Genomic DNA, 19277 nt, shown 5'->3' on the forward strand with positions numbered 1-19277 from the left:
CTGGCACCTCGGTCAATCTTATGACTCTCTCCTGCTTGATTGATCAGGCGGCGACCAGCACTAGTTTGTTTTACATGGGATTCATAGATTACAAAACTGCGTTTGACAACGTCAACAGGGCTAAGCTCTGGCAGAAGCTTTCCAGATTGGATATCCCAAATGGTCTTTTAAGAGCCATACAGCTCCTGCACCAGGACACATGGGTCAGGATTAAGATTGGGGATGGCTCCAGACTGTCATGCCCAATCTTAACAACGAACGTCCTTAAACAAGGATGTGTCCTGACCCCCACATTTTTTAACTTATTTTTATCAGACTTCCCGGAAGCCTTAAATAAGGTAAACTATCATGCTCCCAAACTAGCTGGGTTCCAGCTGTCAAATCTTCTTTACGCCTGAAGAAATAAAATTAACAATTGTGCCCCATTGTTTCCCTTCTCTGCCTGTTTGCCATTTTGATTCAGACAGCACCCATTTTTGCGTGTGTCATCCATTTTGTTTCCAGACCTACGAGCAAGACATCCTGCACCTGGCTCCTCCGTTCATTAACCACAGATTCTTGCGGCTCGGCCAATTCCGAGAACCAACGAGCTAGTTCCGGTTTTAAAAGATAGTTCCTGTTCTTGACTCTAACCCAGAGATAAACCCCCGGCTGAGGAAGGACCTTCAACTGAAATGAGCACATTTCGACACATTTCATGCACTCTCACAAGACCTCAGACACGCCTATACCTTGACACATTTTTGTTGGAAATTACTGCTTGTCACTTCCCCTTTTTCTTCTTTCCTTCCTTTTTCTTACTGCCTGAAATTGTATAAATATTCTGCTGTGTGAATAAAACATCAGACCACTCCTGAACCTGCTTGGTGAAGGAGCTCTTCCTTAACTCGAGTTATTGAATAAATCCCTCTTTACTCGAATACCACGGACTCCTCTCTTTACTTAAGCTAAAGTATTCAATAAAATAGAAATTCTAAGAAAAGGTAATATTAATTATTTACCACAATTCTGGCGCCTGAACAGGGACGTTCCCTCTCCCCCACGCGCCGGCGATGTCGGACCCGGTACTGCCCCCTCCTGACCTTTGACGGACTTCAAAGTGCACAGACGCGGGGAATTCCCGTCAAATCCCTCAAGGTGAAAGGGGGACCGACTGCGGCCCGTCCTCCACACGAGGCGGTGAGGAAGATTGCGGAACGTCCAGACCCAGAGCCCAACCCGTGAAGAAGACGAGTCCGAGGTCTTGTGAGCCCCATCTCAGAAGCTGCGCGCATTTCAAAGATCAACAGGCCTTCTAGTGTGCTTCTCGGTGAGTACTACTGAAAAGTATAAAGACAGACTCACAGTTTCTGTGAGTACGGTAAAGATATATGTTTATTGTTTAAATCTCTGTTACATTGCAAGTTTCGTCATCATGCCTATTTTTTCTGAGTTACGTAAAATAGGGACTAAAAAGGGTTTCCTGGAAAAGGAAGTTCCCCTTCCTCCTCGAGATACCCCAGGACATTTTATGTATACAAAACATGGCGTTTGTGCAATTGTTTATTGTGATTTATGGGTAGATTACACCAAAGATCTCGAACATAAATATAGGTGGCCTGCGACAGGGACTTTTGACATGGAATGTATACTGAAATTAGGCGAACAGTTGTGGAAGAGAAAGGTCCGACAGTCACAAAGTGACGCGGTCGAACTATGGAGAAAAGAGGCCCATAGGAGGCAGGAGAAAGCATTGAACAAAGTCGAAAAGGGTAAGAGAATGTCAGAACAGGCCAAGAATGAACAATTACAAGAAATAGGGAGAGAAGTAGTTAGTGAAAGGAATGAAAGGGAACAGTCAGCCATTTCTACTTGTCTTTATCCTGTATTGCCATCTGCACCTGAACACATTAACATTGCACCACCTAAGACACAACCTACTGCCCAATTTCCAGAGGATACTTTCACCAATTTCCTCTTAGACACCCCACCTCCATATGAGGTTCCAGTAATTCAGCCCCCTCCGCCACCGCCACCCCCTTCACAACAGGACACACTGCCTCTCGCCCCAAAGGAGGGTGCCGAAGGTCCGGACCCAGATAAAACGATTCTCGATTGCCCCTATGACCCGACCCCGAGCACCACAGGGGAGGCGGGCCGAATAAGTAAAATACTTCATGATTCATGGGAAGCAATAAAACATCTACCAGCGATGGACACGTTTCTTCAGGCGGCCTCTGAGTTTCTTCGTACTGGAGAGAACTCACGGGCCATTAACGCTATGACTACAAGAAGATCGCACCCTGTAAAAATGCACATGTATAGGTTCCTCCTTTGTTGTTTCATAAAACACATACAAGCAGAGGAAAAAAATGTACCTGTTTCCCTTTTTGACTTATTGGATTCCACATCTGACCACACCAGTCTAGACCTCATGAATGATGCACTAGACAGGTTCACCCGTAAGGTGACCCGTATTTTACAAGACTTACAAACAGACGAAGAAAATAAGAAACCTGAGGGGGACATTACAGAATCAACTGACAAAGCCCTACCTGTTCGCTTTTCCGCCCCTATTTCACGACCACCCCCGCCTCCATTCCACCTAGGCCATTCTGAACGGCCATCTCCGGATGAATTATTTGAAAATACATCTAACACATTAGACTATTGGTTGAACCAGGAACCCCCGCTTACACCGGAGGAGGAGGAAATAGCCAGAACTGCGACCCTATGGGTCTCTGAATATAAGATATATGACAGTGATCTCATAGCCCGACTCTTTTTAGCATTACCACGCTCAATCAAAGATTAGCGAGTCTCTACATGGTACAGCATCTCATCACTCTCAATGACACTTTTTAAACATGATCCGAGACTAGAAGATTTTTTTGTCCTTCACAATGGTTCAGTTTTTCTCAACAGATTCATAGATTTTAGGCAGGAATACCAGAAAGCGGTTAAATATAGATTTTTCACTGATACTTGTGGACCAGTTAATAGACTTCCTCAAACACGCCAGTTCCCCATGAGGGAGGTCCACCCCAGAGCTGACGCAGATGGCGCGTTACAACGCGTTTTTGTTTATGTCCTCTTGACAAAACTTGAATTACTAAGGATAAAAGAGATGGTCCCCCCTCACTCAAAAGACCCTGCTGGATTTTTTAAGGAACTAGGAGACGTATTAATGATGGGAACATGTACTCTTTCTGATATCACAGCAATTCTGAAATTATTGTTGCCCTCGGATATATATGACAAACTACGAGAAAAAGATTGGGAGGTGGCAGGCGAACACATTAGATGGACCGAACTTCAGAATGACGAAAATACTAGGGTAGCAGGTCAAGGTATAGGAGCCAAACTCAAGGCACTCCCTGGCACTATTTTGAAGGTGTTACCACAGTTATTGACAGTGAAAAAGGAGGACTGGGATGCCATTTCCTCCTGCAAACAGAAACATGCTGAAGACATAGGAGATTATTATACAAGATTTGAAAAGTGTTTTGCGGTAAATAGCGGTCTTACGCCGACAAGCGAAGCTTACCCGCATCTGTTTGTTTCCAAATTAGTAGACAACGCCTTGCCAGCTATAAAGGAAAGAGTACTGAAGGTAGAAAGAACCTGGCAAGCCCATACGCCACCACAGGTTTTACAAATGCTACAATACCATCAAAACCGCATTAGGGATGAAGACGAAAATGATAAGAAACGCATGAAAGACGCAAAGATGAAAGCATTAGTGGCCCAGACTGCACCCCAGCGCCAACAGACACCAGGTAACCAGACAAACACGAAGGGTACTTGCAATTATTAGAAAAAGACTGGACACTTCGTTAAAGACTGTCCTGTCTTAAAACACAATTTGGCCACTGGTAAGACACAGCCCCGTCCATATCAGCCAAAACAGAGTGCCCCACAAGGCACTTCAGCACCTTCCGTTTCACCGACAGCACAAATGGCCCAAATGTACATTGGAGACGATGGCTATACTGAATACTACCCAGATTTTTCATGATGTTGCCCAGGGAGAGAAGATGACAAAATGCCCCTAATCCCCATCCCAGTAGATCAGAAAGGTCCATTTGTAGAGGTCCGACTTCTTGGGGAGGATAGGAAGTTTCTACTAGACACTGGGGCCAGTAAAACAACAATAAGCCATCAAGAGGTCCCAGAGGCTCCTCTCTCGGGTTCAAAAAGTATTTCTGTGGGTTTCTCCGGACAGCCTGTGACAAACGTCACATCAAAACCTCTGCCCTTGCAGATTGGTCCCCTCACGACAACTACAGATCTTATATTGACAAAATCATGTCCAGAAAATGTGCTCGGTATCAAGACATTGAAAGAATTGGGAGCTGTTATTGTTTGCTCACCTAAAGATGTCAGGTTATTTCTACGAGATTTTAAGGGCCACTACACCAGTAGAGAATTAGACGAACGTTTGAAAGATTTGCCACACACCCTTTGGGCCACTGATTCCACCACAGTAGGGTGTATGTAAATAACACCTCACAAGGTTACACTAAAGGAGGCAGCCCAACTGCCACGCATAAGACAATACAAAATCCCACCTCAAGCCGAACAGGCATTAATGTCAATTATTCAGGATCTAATACAGTCAGGTGTGGTTAAAGAAACGATGTCTAATGTTTGTAATTCCCCAGTTTTAGCAGTTCATAAAAAAGTGGAACTGGGAACACCCCCTGTCTAGACTAGTGGTGGATTTGAGAGAACTTAATAAATGTGTCATTCCCCAACACCCCGTGGTTCCAGACATCTCCATGTTACTCACAGCCATAGATGCAGCAGCAACACACTTCACTGTCATTGACTTAAAAAATGCATTCTTCAGTATACCCATTCACTCAGACAGCCAATACCTTTTCGGCTTCTCCCTACAAGGGCGAAGCTTCCAATTCACAAGAGCTCCCCAAGGTTTCACCGAAAGTCCAAGTGTATATTGCCAAGCGTTAAAAAGACAATTGGATACTGTTCAAATGCTTACAGATACAGCCATATTGCAATATGTTGATGACATCCTCATTACGGCCAGATCTGACCCAGCCTGCGCTGAAGCATCATTGCTGGTACTAAAGTTCCTAGCTGCAAATGGCCATAAAGTTTCCCCTGGTAAGCTCCAATTTTGTTTGCAGCAAGTGGCATACTTAGGGCACTTGCTGTCAAAGGAGGGTAGGCAGCATACACAGGAACGCATCCAACTTATACAACAAATGCCACAACCAACAACACAGAAACAAGTCTGAGCTTTTGTTGGTCTTACCTCGTATTGTAGACAGTGGATCCCGCAATTTGCCCTCATTGCTAAACCATTAGTGCAGCTGACAACACTTGAAGCTGGCGCTACTCCAAAATGACCCTGGACAGATGAACACACACAAGCTTTTCAGTCTCTTAAAAAGGCTATGTGTCAAGCCCCAGTGTTGGCAACACCTGATTACACCAAAGATGTTACCTTGTTTGTAACAGAAAGCTCAGGTACAGCCCTGTCGGTCCTGACCCAACTTCAGGCCGACAGGCATAGACCATGCGGTTATTTTTCCAGTACATTGGATCCAGTGGCACAAGCATTACCTGCCTGTCTAAAGTCAGTGGCAGCTACTGCACAGGCTATTAGACAAAGCAATACTATTGTATTGGGACATCATCTGGTAGTCCAGGTCCCACACGCTGTGGAACTTCTCCTAAACAGAATGCAAACACAACATCTGACAATAGCCAGACTCACAGGATACGAGATGACACTTTTTCAGTCACACATTGAGATCCGACGATGCAATATTTTAAACCCAGCAACACTATTGCCACTTACCTCTCCTGCTGAACAATTTCACGATTGTATTGATACAATTGATTTAGTGACCAAACCGAGACCAGATTTACAAGATACGCCCCTTTCTGAGGCAGAGATGACACTTTTTGTTGATGGCTCTTGCATGAGACTCCCCACTGGAGAACTGGCAGCAGCTTATGCCGTCACAAATGGTATAAGCACTTTAGAAGCACACAAAATAGAGATACTGTCAGCACAGGCAGCTGAACTAGTAGCACTAACACGAGCATGTCACTTAGCAAAAGGAAAATCAGTTAACATCTACACTGACTCACAATACGCTTTCAGGGTTGTACACAATTTCGGCACATTATGGAGGGAGAGGGGATTTCTCATATCACATGGGTCCAAAATACAACATGCTGCACTCATCACTGCCCTTTTGGAGGCTAACCAGTTACCAACAAAAATAGCGGTGCTGAAATGTAAGGCACACACAAAAGGAACAGATGAAATATCGAAAGGAAATGATTTCGCAGACAATGCAGCCAAACTGGCGGCAAACACAGAATTGAATATACTACACCGCCAATACGCAATACGAGACCCCTTTTCTGACATCCAGGATGTCCAAAGTCACACCACACCACAGGAACTGCTAGAATGGAAGGAAAAAGGAGGGGTCCTTACAGACCAGGGTTGGATGACACCTGAGAGAGCAGTATGGCTACTGCCGGATGCTATGGTTCAGGTTATAATTAACACCATACATGGACCAGCGCATCTGGGAGAAAAGGCAATGTTAGATAGCATACAGAACATATGGCATAACAAACATTTGAGAGCTGCAGCCTAACAAAAAGTAAAAACATGCATGATTTGTAACCAGTTCAACCCAGGTAAAGGCACGAAGGTGGAGCAGGGTGGATTCCAACCCCCTGACCATCCATTCGAAGCTCTCCAGATGGACTATATTCAGATGGAGAGATGTAGAGGTTACAAGTATGTACTGGTGGTGGTGTGCACGTTAACAAGGTGGACTGAAGCTTACCCCGTCCCTGACTATACCGCCACGACGACTGCTAAGGTTCTAGTAAGAGAGTACTTCCCACGCTATGGGTTGCCAAGAGTCATATATTCAGACAATGGCCAACCTTTCTCTTCCGAGCTAATGAAACATGTCACCCTTCTATTAGGATACACTTGGAAATTTCATTGCGTAAGACACCCCCAGGCAGCAAGATTGGTAGAGAGACACAATCAGGCTCTTAAAACTAAGTTAGCCAAAATTACAGCAGAAAAAGGCGTAGATTGGATGACTGCCTTACAAGTAGCCCTGTTCTATATGCGAATGGTACCACACTCCCGAATAGGATTAGCACCATTCGAGATGGTTTTTGGCAGACCACCAAACATGTGGGGAGTTCCTAGACCAAAGTCTATTACTGATGTAGATAGCAGAATATTGACAGATTACCTGGCTTCCTTGATGTCTGCACTCCTTTCTTGTCGTTCACAGGTGGCTGCAGCCTTCCCAGACAAAACCAACCCTGAAGAACACACCATCCGACCCGGGAATTGGGTCTCGGTCCGCAACTTCGACAGGACAAATCCCCTCCAGCCCAGGTGGAAAGAGCCGAAGTTGGTACTCCTAACTACGCGAACTGTAGTGAAGGTCGAAGGCAGAAAAGGCTGGTTGCATGCCAGTCATTGTAAAAAGTACTTTGGAGAAATAGACACTGGTGCCAGCGATATTGCCAAAACTAGTCACACTGTGACTGAACAGTCCTCATTGCCTTTGGAACAGACCCCACAACAGGAATATAAATCAAAGTTGAGGTCCGCCACCCGGACTCTGGCTGATTAAGTCCACGGACACAGGTCCAGTGGTGAAGTGGTCAGAGCATGGGGGCAGACTCAGACACCCTGACTATGTGGGAGAAAGAGAAAGTGAGGCGCCGAAAGAAGAGTGTTAAGAAGTTGCATAGCGGCCCTATCATATGTTTGATCATACTGTTTTTCTTGATAACAATCATGACGTGTCTCGGTTGGGTCCTCCACATTGCTTTCCCGCCAGCACCACATACCTCTCATGCACCTAACAACACTCAGGAACACACGCACCACGACCTGCCCCCTCATGAGCAAGCCCATAGGCTAGCTCTCCGTAACAATACCTTTATACACATGCTACACTATACGCATCAGGCCAGCAATATCACAGATTGCTGGATATGTGGCTGCCTCCCACCTCATCAGGAGTAGGGAGGGATGCCTCTCTTCCCCTTCCCGTTTTCTTATAATGGAACTTGCGAGGCCTGGTTCGCCCTAATAACAGCCAACAGGACTACCCCTCCCTCCTGCCCTGATGGAAATAGGTCATGCAAGAATGGGTGGCCTTGGGGGGACTTAAATAAAGTCCTTAATGCTGTCTGCTACCCGAATGAGGATGGAGATCCTCAGGCGACAGGCACGGTCCTAGAAAGCGAAGAATACAAGCAGGGGAACATGACCCTGTCCTACAGAATATTAAATACCAAATCTAAAAAGAATGCTGGGCCCCCTTCCATTTCGGTCTCAACAGTAAAAGGGCACCTGTGTGTCCGTAAAAATGGCTCTGCCCATTAGGACACAGTGACTGCCATACCACTGTGAGTTTTGAAGACAAGGGAAAATCATCATTTCTAGCGTCTCGCCATACTTATTTCATCTGCGGGCAAACGGCCTATGTGTGGCTGCCCTTGAACTGGGGGGGGATGTGCTATATAGCATTTCTGCTACCTCCTGTCATTGTGGCCCCATCCACTTACCACCGAGACATCCTAGTGCCCCATGTTAGGCATAAAAGAATGATCGATATCTCCGGGGTTGATCAAACGGAAACTACATTGGAACAATATACAGACTTCAACAAAGGATTCTTTTTCTTTATCGGTCCTGTGCAGAACAGCAAGCTCATACGCAAGTTGATAAGGACCTTGGAGGCTGTTGTAAATCAGACGGCGTCTGCCCTGGGGAATTTGACTCAGGAACAGTCTGCCATAAGATTGGTTGCTCTTCAAAACCGCCTTGTCCTTGACGTCATCCTGGCTGACAGAAGCGGACCCTGTAGAATTATCGGCTCTAGCTGCTGTGTTTTCATCCCTGATAACTCTCCGTCTGTATATACAGCTATAACAAAATTACACAAGATAGCCGCCAGCCTAAATCAAGAATCTGGCACTTGGACTTGGTCTGACTGGTTTTGGACAATAATATTGTCCTGGGGATGGATACTGCTGTCAGCAGCAGGCATAATATTCCTAGTAATAACTGGATTCTGCCTTTGCATCCAATGTGGCCCTGCCCTGTGTGGGCTACGCGCTGCAAGCTGCATTCCTAAACCACATATCCAGCAGAAAGAAAACAAAACAATTATGCTACAGGAATGTATAGACAATCTCATGCAAATTGAGATATAAATACAGGTACACTCTGGGGCAAGGAGGGAATGAGAAAATAAAATTAACAATTGTGCCCCATCGTTTCCCTTCTCTGCCTGTTTGCCATTTTGATTCAGACAGCACCCATTTTTGGTGTGTGTCATCCATTTTGTTTCCAGACCTACGAGCAAGACATCCTGCACCTGGCCCCTCCGTTCATTAACCACACATTCTTGCGGCTCGGCCAATTCCGAGAACCAACGAGCTAGTTCCGGTTTTAAAAGATAGTTTCTGTTCTTAACTCTAACCCAGAGATAAACCCCCAGCTGAGGAAGGACCTTCAGTAGAGTAGTGAGTAGAGTAGTGAGTAGTGAGTGTAGAGTAGTGAGTAGTGAGTAGAGTAGTGAGTAGAGTAGTGAGTAGAGTAGTGAGTAGTGAGTAGAGTAGTGAGGTGAGTAGTGAGTATAGTGAGTAGAGTAGTGAGTAGAGTAGTGAGTATAGTGAGTTGAGTAGTGAGTAGAGTAGTGAGTAGAGTAGTGAGTATAGTGAGTTGAGTAGTGAGTAGAGTAGTGAGTAGAGTAGTGTGCAGAGTAGTGAGTAGTGAGTGCAGAGTAGTGAGTAGTTAGTAGAGTAGTGAGTAGAGTAGTGAGTGCAGAGTAGTGAGTAGTGAGTGCAGAGTAGTGAGTAGAGTAGTGAGAGAAGTAGTGAGTAGAGTAGTGAGGTGAGTAGTGAGTAGTGAGTGCAGAGTAGTGAGTAGAGTAGTCATTAGTGAGTAGAGTAGTGAGTAGAGTAGTGAGGTGAGTAGAGTAGTGAGTAAAGTAGTGAGTGCAGAGTAGTGAGTAGAGTAGTGAGTAGTGAGTAGAGTAGTGAGTAGAGTAGTGAGTACAGTAGTGAGTAGAGTAGTGAGTAGTGAGTGCAGAGTAGTGAGTAGAGTAGTGAGTAGAGTAGTGAGTAGTCAGTATAGTAGTGAGTAGAGTAGTGAGTATGGAGTGCAGAGTAGTGAGTAGAGTAGTGAGTAGAGTAGTGAGTAGTGAGTGTAGAGTAGTGAGTAGTGAGTAGAGTAGTGAGTAGAGTAGTGAGTAGAGTAGTGAGTAGTGAGTAGAGTAGTGAGGTGAGTAGTGAGTATAGTGAGTAGATTAGTGAGTATAGTGAGTTGAGTAGTGAGTAGAGTAGTGAGTAGAGTAGTGAGTATAGTGAGTTGAGTAGTGAGTAGAGTAGTGAGTAGTGAGTGCAGAGTAGTGAGTAGTGAGTAGAGTAGTGAGTAGAGTAGTGAGTGCAGAGTAGTGAGTAGTGAGTGCAGAGTAGTGAGTAGAGTAGTGAGAGAAGTAGTGAGTAGAGTAGTGAGGTGAGTAGTGAGTAGTGAGTGCAGAGTAGTGAGTAGAGTAGTCATTAGTGAGTAGAGTAGTGAGTAGAGTAGTGAGGTGAGTAGAGTAGTGAGTAAAGTAGTGAGTGCAGAGTAGAGTAGTGAGTAGTGAGTAGAGTAGTGAGTAGTGAGTAGAGTAGTGAGTAGTGAGTAGAAAGTAGTGAGTAGAGTAGTGAGTAGCGAGTAGAGTAGTGAGTGGAGAGTAGTGAGTAGTGAGCAGAGTAGTGAGTAGTGAGCAGAGTAGTGAGTAGTGAGTGCAGAGTAGTGAGTAGTGAGTAGAGTAGTGAGTAGAGTAGTGAGTAGAGTAGTGAGTAGTGTAGTGAGTAGTGTAGTGAGTAGAGTAGTGAGTAGAGTAGTGAGGTGAGTAGTGAGCAGAGTAGTGAGTAGTGAGCAGAGTAGTGAGTAGTGAGTGCAGAGTAGTGAGTAGTGAGTAGAGTAGTGAGTAGTGAGTAGAAAGTAGTGAGTAGAGTAGTGAGTAGTGAGTAGAGTAGTGAGTAGAGTAGTGAGTAGAGTAGTGAGTAGAGTAGTGGGTAGAGTAGTGAGTAGAGTAGTGAGTAGAGTAGTGAGTAGAGTAGTGAGTAGAGTAGTGAGTGCAGAGTAGTGAGTAGTGAGTAGAGTAGTGAGTAGAGTAGTGAGTGCAGAGTAGTGAGTAGAGTAGTGAGTAGTGAGTAGTGAGTAGAGTAGTGAGGTGAGTAGTGAGGTGAGTAGAGTAGAGTAGTGAGTAAAGTAGTGAGTGCAGAGAAGTGAGTAGTGAGTAGAGAAGTGAGTAGAGAAGTGAGTAGTGAGTAGAGAAGTGAGTAGTGAGTAGAGTAGTGAGTAGTGAGTAGAGTAGTGAGGTGAGTAGTGAGCAGTGAGTGCAGAGTAGTGAGTATAGTAGTCAGTAGTGAGTAGAGTAGTGAGGTGAGTAGAGTAGTGAGTAAAGTAGTGAGTGCAGAGTAGTGAGTAGAGTAGTGAGTAGAGTAGTGAGTAGTGAGTAGAGTAGTGAGTAGTGAGTAGAGTAGAGTAGTGAGTAGTGAGTAGAGTAGTGAGTAGTGAGTAGAGAGTAAAGTAGTGAGTGCAGAGTAGCGAGTAGAGAAGTGAGTAGTGAGTGCAGAGTAGTGAGTAGAGAAGTGAGTAGTGAGTAGAGTAGTGAGTAGTGAGTGCAGAGTAGTGAGTGGAGAGTAGTGAGTAGAGTAGTGAGTAGTGAGCAGAGTAGTGAGTAGTGAGTGCAGAGTAGTGAGTAGAGTAGTGAGTAGAGTAGTGAGTAGTGAGTGCAGAGTAGTGAGTAGTGAGTAGAGTAGTGAGTAGGACATCACAGGCAGCAGCTGTGCAAGCTTCTTACACTCACAAGGAGACCACAGGCAGCTGAGTTGCAAGCTTCTCCCACTCACAAGAAGGACATCACAAACAGCAGCGGTGCAAGCTTCTCACACTCACAAGAAGGACATCACAAACAGCAGCGGTGCAAGCTTCTCACACTCACAAGGAGACCACAGGCAGCTGAGGTGCAAGCTTCTCCCACTCACAAGAAGGACATCACAAGCAGCAGCGGTGCAAGCTTCTCACACTCACAAGAACGACATCACAGGCAGCAGCAGTGCAAGCTACTTACACTCACAAGGAGACGACAGGCAGCAGAGGTGCAAGCTTCTCACACTCGAAAGAACGACATCACAAGCAGCAGCGGTGCAAGCTTCCCTTACACACTCACAGCAGGTACTGTGCCAAGGCAGCAGCAGCAACAGAGCAAGAGTCCCTTACAAAGAACAGGCACAGCACAGAGATGCACAATGCAATCTTCTCATACTCACAGGCAGCAGCGGTGCAAGCTTCTCACACGAAGGACATCCCAGGCAGCAGCTGTGCAAGCTTGTTACACTCACAAGGATACCACAGGCAGCTGAGGTGCAAGCTTCTCCCACTCACAAGAAGGACATCACAAGCAGCAGCGGTGCAAGCTTCCCTCACACACTCACAGCAGGTACTGTGCCAAGGCAGCAGCAGCAAGAGAGCAAGAGTCCCTTATAAAGAACAGGCACAGCACAGAGATGCACAATGCAATCTTCTCATACTCACAGGCAGCAGCTGTGCAAGGTTCTCACACTCACAAGAACGACATCACAGGCAGCAGCTGTGCAAGCTACTCACAAGAACGACATCACAGGCAGCAGCAGTGCAAGCTTCTTACACTCACAAGAAGGACATCACAGGCAGCAGCAGTGCAAGCTTCTTACACTCACAAGGAGACCACAGGCAGCAGAGGTGCAAGCTTCTCACACTCACAAGAAGGACAACACAGGCAGTAACGGTGCAATATTCTCACACTCACAAGGAGATCACTGGCAGTACACACCACATGAACACACTCCATAACACATAGCAACAATACATTGGCATTTACAATGCCATTAGCTCAAACTCAAATAAATCCGAGCCCGATTGCATTTCTAATGCTTGTTCTTCTTTCCTTTCTTTTTCTTACTGCCTGAAATTGTATAAATATTCTGTTGTGTGAATAAAACATCAGACCACTCCTGAACCCGCTTGGTGAAGGAGCTCTCCCTTAACTCGAGTTATTGAATAAATCCCTCTTTACTCGAATACCACAGACTCCTCTCTTTACTTAAGCTAAAGTATTCAATAATATAGAAATTCTAAGAAAAGGTAATATTAATTATTTACCACACGCCGACGACGTGGTTATTCTAAGTAAAACAAAGATTGGCCTGCAAAGACTCATGGACGCTACTGCCAAATACTCAAATAAGAACGAGCTCCTGATACATAATAAGAAAACCAAAATCTTGACGGTACGTCCAGGAAGGCCAAAGAAGCTGGCATGGGTCTTAAATCGTGAAAGTATTGCAGAATCCAACTGCCATAAGTATCTAGGTGTTCTCTTCAACAATAATGGAAGATATAAAACCCACTTAGAAGAACAAAAAAAGAAGGGAGCAGCGCTAGCTTTTTCAATCAGCTCTATTCACAAGAAGCTACTCGGCCCAACATTCGCTCCAACATTGCAGGCAGCACAGGCAAATGTCATTCCTACATTAACGTATGGAAGTGAGGTGTTAAAAGGATTGGATAGCGGCCAATTAGACAAAATCATTGCAAAAATCTATAGAACAGTGTTCAAGTTACCAACACAAACGTCACCAGCCCAAATTAGGCTGGAACTGGGCATTTGTAATCAATCACTGGCCAAATTAATGAGTTTCTTAATGTGCTGTCACAAACTGAGGTTGTCAAAGGAAGGCAGCCTAGCGCAACACCTATGGTTTTGCCTGAATACAAAACTATGACGAGCAGGGCATGAATACTGGGCAAGTGGTCTAAAAACTCTAGGCTTGAACGAAGTAGTTTGGAACCTACAAACCAGCCATAACGAATTTAAAAGGCTTGCAAAAATAAGCGTAAAAAACTCTCCTGACTGGAAGATAAGGCATGTCTAGCAAGAAGAAGCCACGGCTGGATGTCCCTGTTATCATACATCCAGCTGACGCCTCAGAGGTATTTAACCCTGCCGTTTACCGCATGCACCAAATTAAGTTTTTGAAAATTGAGAATGGGAGTGATCAACTTGTTGTGTCATCTGCCTAAATGGAAAAGAGACCATGGCCAGGAACATTGTCGACTTTGTGGAAATCATAGGGAAGACATAATACACATCCTATGCCTTTGTCCAAACCTGTTGCAGGAAAGACGGTCCCTTATACTGAAAGGCTGGAACATCAATGAGGTCAGATCATACAGAGCCGCAGTACTGGCCTGCTTTGACCCACGGAACACCAATTTAAATTGTGCACTAGTAAGTTTTATGGATCGTGCTGTAAAAAAACTAGGGGAGGGGATCCATGAACAGCATCCTTCATTGGAAAAATAACTGGCAAGTCCTGCCTGCAGACATCCAGAAAAGGATAAACTGTTAGAGTCATCACACTAACTGGCTAATGGGGCCATGCACCCAGGCTGGACTACTCCGGGACTCAAAATTCTTTCAACTTGGACGCAATCACAATAGCCCCAAAGGGGCCGCCTCCAATGCTTTGGCGGCAGGGCAGCTACAAGAGACCTCGGACAATCGGGGTGGGGGCGGGGGTCTTTTATTATAAGGAATTGGGGTTCCACTTTCTTTTTAATACGTATATTTTAATCTTTTTTAACTTGCAAAGGTTTTTTAATCATGCAATAAAGTTTCCTATTCTCACATGTCAGAACTCAACCGTAATAAGTTATTACAGTTAAGCAGCTATGTCATTTCTTTTATCACAGGAGGCTTGATGTGTCAGAGGTCGCTTGTGATAAGAAAATTAGAGACAGGGTTTTATACAGGGATTGCAGACTCCCGCTTAGAATACTGTGCATAAATATTAGTAGAATAAAAAACTCTGATGGTTGAATGTAAACAAAATCCCTGCCTCTTGAGTCCAAAGTCTGAAAGTTCCCAGTTCTGGACCGGGAAATGCAATTGTTATATGGGGGAATGCAAGAGAATATGCCCATGTGTAAAGATAATACTGATGAGTAACAGATAATAAACAGTCAATTATCAGGAAAATTGTACTGAGAAGGACACTGTTCTTTCAACATTGTTCAAAGTTTTCTTGTGGAGGGTGAATACCCAACACATCAGGGGGAGTCTTGCTTGATGATAATAATATGGAATATTTGATAGTGCCTTTCATAATCTATGGCTTTTTAGCCAATTTATGTGAACATTGGTATGTAAAATTCACTTATTAGCCTAGTTTTCTTAAAACTTTCATCAGGAGGAGAATTCCGTTCAAACTCATGTGAAGAAACTCAGGACAGTTTGCTTGACTCACTCTTTTGATGCAAAAGTGACATGCAGTTTGCAGCTACAGCCACACCTGTGCATATGTATGTTATTGAATAGGCTTGATATGTATATAGAAGCATGTCAGTATGAACCTCCCTGCACAAACATTGACTCATTCACCATAGACAATTTACCATGGTTCCTAAGCCTTCATTTTGCCCAGGAGTTGAGGAGGTTCCTCTGTGCAGAGTGTATGGTATATATACCTCTCTAGAACTGCACAAAGATGACATTTTCATTATGCAGCATCAACATGCAATTTTTCCTGGAGTAGGTCGGACAGATCTGTGTATTCACGGATCGACTTCCTATTCACCTCCCCAACGGTAAAGCCTGGGCGAAGCTCCATTGTCGCTGTCAACTTCTCTTACCATAGAGCAGTCAGTTTCAAGTGGGAACTTACGGGAAAGTTCCGCGCTGACCCAAGATCATGGAAGCTGAACTGCTCATTGCTGGAAAATGAGGAGTTAGTGGCGAACCTCAGAGTTGCCTATGTAGAGTGGAGGGGCATGAGGGATTTCTTTCACTCTGCCAGTGAATGGTGGAAATGGATGAAGGACAGTTTCCAGAGCTTCTTCCAGAATGCAAGCAGAGCTACTGCACTGGAAAAGAAGAGTGTGTTCCAGGGGGCTGCGGAGCAAGCTGCAGCAACGGTATGAGCTCGAGCTCAGGGGATAGGACGTGCATGACGAACTAGAGGAAATCCGAAAAGGGCTCACAGAGCACTTCAGGGAAGAATCCAAGAAAATAATCTTTCGGACCAGAACTGAGAAACTCGAGAAGGAAGAGAAATGCAACTCCTTATTCACTCGACCCACACACCGCTGGTAGAGCTTTAGGACTTGGAGGGCAACTTCTAAAGTGAGAAAGAGCACATCATGAGAGTCTTAACAGACTTTTATAGTGAGCTTTACTCACTGAGGTCGTCAGAGAGAATCAAGGCGGACAGTTTCCTGGTGGGCATCGCGAAGACACTGGGTCTGGAAGAGAGAGAAGACCTGAACCCCTTCACCCTGGAAGAGCTGCAATTGGCTGCTGTGACCGCCAAGAGAGGCAAGACACCTGGAAATGACGGTCTCCCAGTGGAGCTTTATGTCAAACTGTGGGAACTGATCTGGCTGGATTTGCTGTACCTCTACTAGGAAATGATAGGATATTATGCCACAGTCCCTGCGTGAAGGCATGATAATGGTTTTGCAAAAGCAGAAGGGAGAGAGGGAAGACCTCAAGAACTGGAGGCCCATCTCACTCCTCAACGTGGACTGCAAAATCCTAGTGAAGGTAATGGCCAACCGTCTAAAGAAAGTGATATTGAAGATAGTTCACCCTGACCAGCCCTGTGGGGTACCGGGTCAGCAAATCGCGGGCAGTCTGGCCCTGGTCCGGGACACAATCGAGTACATCAAGAATGGTAAGGTTCCAACAACCTTGGTCAGCCTGGATCAAGGCATTTGACTGCATTTCCCATGAGTTCAAGGACCGGAGCACTTGGAATGGGAGACTTATTCTGCGGCGTGGTGACCACAATGTACAGAGATATTGGTTAATGGATGGAAAACAACCCCTTCCCCATCCTGTCCGGTGTTAATCAGGGCTGTCCTCTCAACCCTCTTCTTTTCATCTGCGTGATAGAGCTCCTCGCCAAATGCATCAGACAGAACTAGAACATCAGAGGAGTGACAGTACTGGGAAGCAACTGGAAGAGAGAAGTGAATATATATATATATGGATGACGTCTCAGTCTTCCGCGTGGATGGTCAGTCTGTGAAAGAGCTGGAAAGGACTTGAATCGAGTTTGGAAAGGTGCCAGGAGCAAAGATTAATTGCGCCAAGATGGAAACCCTACTCCTTGGCCACTGGACCCTTCCCCCGAGACCCACTGCCACTCCCCATCAAGTAGGATTTCCTGAAGATCCTTGGATTCTGGTTCGGTGGAGAAGACATGGGAAGAGAGAATGTCAAAGACGAAGCAGAAGCTGGAACTCTGGAGCCTCTGGAAGCTAACAATTGATGGAAAGTCTTAGTGCAGCCTTGAATGGCCAAGGCCATCACAAGAATGATCATCTACTTCATCTGGAGCTCCAAGATGGACAGAGTGAAGAGGGAGGTAATGTTCAAGACCCACGATAAGGGAGCCAAGGGAGTGCCAGACATCGCCACCATCCCGAGGGGAATCTTAGTGTGCAACGGCGTGAATAGCACCCTGAAGTCCGAAGATGGAATCAATGCTAGCTTTCTGATGGCACGCTTATTTCTGTTGCCAATGTGGGGACACCTCAGATGGGCAGAGTGAGTGAGCGCTGTCCCCTACTACTGAGACACCCCATGGTTTTACAAGGAAGTGGAAAAGTTTGTCAAAGAATTTGGTCTGGAGGGTGCTACCCCAGCCAAGTGCACTCCAAGGGAGCTTTGCAAGGACACTGGCATGGAGGCTAACACCCCAGCCACATGGACTCTGAAGATTGTCCAACATCAGATACGTGCGAGGGGTGTCAGCAAACCGATAGGCGCCCTCCCCTTGCCACAGCAGACCAAGTATGGAAGAACGTCTCATCCAAGCGGCTGATCAGCCATCACAAAGACATCGCCTGGATGGTCATCTAAGGAGGTCTGCCAGTGAGGGCCTTCATGCACTCAAGATGTCAGGTTTCAGGAACCCCTACGAAGAACTCCTCAGAATCTGGGAGATGCAGTAAATTGTCCACCTCTTGACATCCCCAACTCAGATAGTAATCACAGAGTATTAGGGCGATCAAGCAAGGGAAGGGAATAGGGAAGGAGCAGCTGGGAAATGGGAGACCTATAAGAGAGAAAAGGAATACCATGAAATACAATCAAGAACTATCCTACACTCATGATCTCGCTGCGAGTGATCTGTACCTGAATCATACAGTTGTATAATGCATCACAACTTTAGACATTAACTGGTACTCACACTCCTTTTGGCATACTCCTTGGCTAGAGAAAGACAATATTATAAAGGCTCTTTCTTTCCTATCACCCCTAATATTACTGAATATAACAAACCACATTCAAACATACCGTTTGTAAAATTAAAGGGAAGCAAAAATAGGAGCCAATCCAGGAAGATAAAAAGAAACACAAAGCAATCCACCATTGGCTCTTCTCTCAATCCATAAATCTGGATAGTAGCAAAGTTATAAAGATTTCCTCTGAATTTCTAAGTGTTGTAATCCAAAGCAAAACTAAAACACAAGAGTTAATCAACCATGAAAATGCTTAGGTAGTTAGGGTATCTCCATAACCGTATCAGGCCACTGACTAATATAGAATAATAGTAAAGCAACACAGAACTTTTGTTAATAGTCAAATTCTGCTTCCTACCTGGACGTAGAGAAGTCCAGCAAGTACAAGAGAAAGGGTACGGCAGTTCTGAGCTGAGCACCGAAGTGATAATCCTCCTTACCACTGGTAAATGCTCATAAGAATACAGAGATAATAGCCTTTTCCAAGGTCACCTCTGCTTGCCAAATTGAAGAGAAGAAACAAACGGGAAAACAACTCAATGGGACTGCGAGGCGGAAGCCGAAGAATCCATGGCACCCCCGTTGATCTGCACGCAAAATCCAAGAACGCTCCGTGGAGTATGGCGGATTGACAGCCGTCAACCGCCCGGGAATACACACTGGTTCTCCTTCCCAGGAGAACGAAAACAGAGCAGCAGAGAGATAGGGATAGCCAAATCCCGAGGAATCCAAAACTCGAAGTCCTTCAAGTTACCCGCAGAGCGGGCGTCCGATACAAAATGAAGAATTACGCACACTGGCCGGTGTGCGCAGGCGATATTTAAACTCGACACCTCCCTTTCCTATCGCCCTGACTTCTGGGAGTTGTGGTCCTGCCGAGTTGAATTCCAGGAAGGCGCCACCTGGCTCATAT

At 45.4% G+C, this 19277-nt stretch overlaps 1 protein-coding gene and 1 pseudogene across 1 annotated transcript in view; one reads left to right on the plus strand and one right to left on the minus strand.

The window, feature by feature from the left end:
• Positions 1-19277, minus strand: part of DDHD2 (DDHD domain containing 2) — an 896553-nt gene that overhangs the window by 862480 nt on the left and 14796 nt on the right. The gene's annotated exons all lie outside the window — the stretch shown is intronic.
• On the plus strand, positions 7676-16036 carry LOC144790858 (uncharacterized; annotated as a pseudogene).

Source organism: Lissotriton helveticus, chromosome 11 (assembly GCF_964261635.1).
Source record: "Lissotriton helveticus chromosome 11, aLisHel1.1, whole genome shotgun sequence".
NCBI classification, from domain to species: domain Eukaryota; kingdom Metazoa; phylum Chordata; class Amphibia; order Caudata; family Salamandridae; genus Lissotriton; species Lissotriton helveticus.